The sequence below is a fragment of the Arachis ipaensis genome, chromosome B02, assembly GCF_000816755.2.
Source record: "Arachis ipaensis cultivar K30076 chromosome B02, Araip1.1, whole genome shotgun sequence".
In the NCBI taxonomy this organism is placed as follows: domain Eukaryota; kingdom Viridiplantae; phylum Streptophyta; class Magnoliopsida; order Fabales; family Fabaceae; genus Arachis; species Arachis ipaensis.
Genome location: NC_029786.2, coordinates 412,643 through 413,491, shown reverse-complemented (window position 1 = coordinate 413,491; position 849 = coordinate 412,643).

Below are 849 nucleotides of genomic sequence, written 5' to 3'. Positions count from 1 at the left end.
GAACAATTTTGATTAACTTTATCTTTTAAAAACTAAAATAAAAATCGAAATATCTTTCAAGAACGATTTTAGCTATTTACTCTATTCAAATTACTACCTACTGTGTCTAACATTGGCCACATTCAAAATAATTGAATGGCAAATTAAAGAACGTGTATAATTTAGTTTAATGGGACCCAATTTGAAAAAGACAATTAAGTTCTCTCTCTCTGGCTGCACTTTGTCCATGCATGCCATATGCGTCAAATTATCATATATCTTTCAGGACATGTTCATATAAAAGTATTTAAAATATTTTTTATTTTAATAAATAATAATATATATTATTTCTAAACTCATTTTAGAAATACATGTTAAAAATAAGACTGGACATGCTGACATGTAATGGTATTTAGGCGTGTCTTAGTGTGTCCGAATTTTTTTTTTTATTAAGACACAGTTGGACACGACAAATACGTATATCGATGAGTGTCGATAAATATCATATCCAAAATGTGTCCAAGAGACAAATATGATCACTCAACAAAATATCCGTGCTTCTTAGGTTTTTTTAATTTCTTTGTCTCTTTTTACTAATGTAATATATATTGTGCATAGTGAAGGTGGAGAATACTTGAAACTTGTGTATTTCAGTTAGTTGGAGAAAAGAGAAGCTAGCTCAGCTTGTGTTGTAAGTGTAGAGTTAATAATTAGCTACTTATATTAATTAGCTTATCAAATAGTTATTTATATCCATAATATAATACACTAATAGTTATTACTCCTTATGGAAATAGTTTTTCTAGTGATTTACCAAAAAATAAAAAATAAAAGTATCTACTAACTAATAAGTTGCGTTTGGTAGTTCAG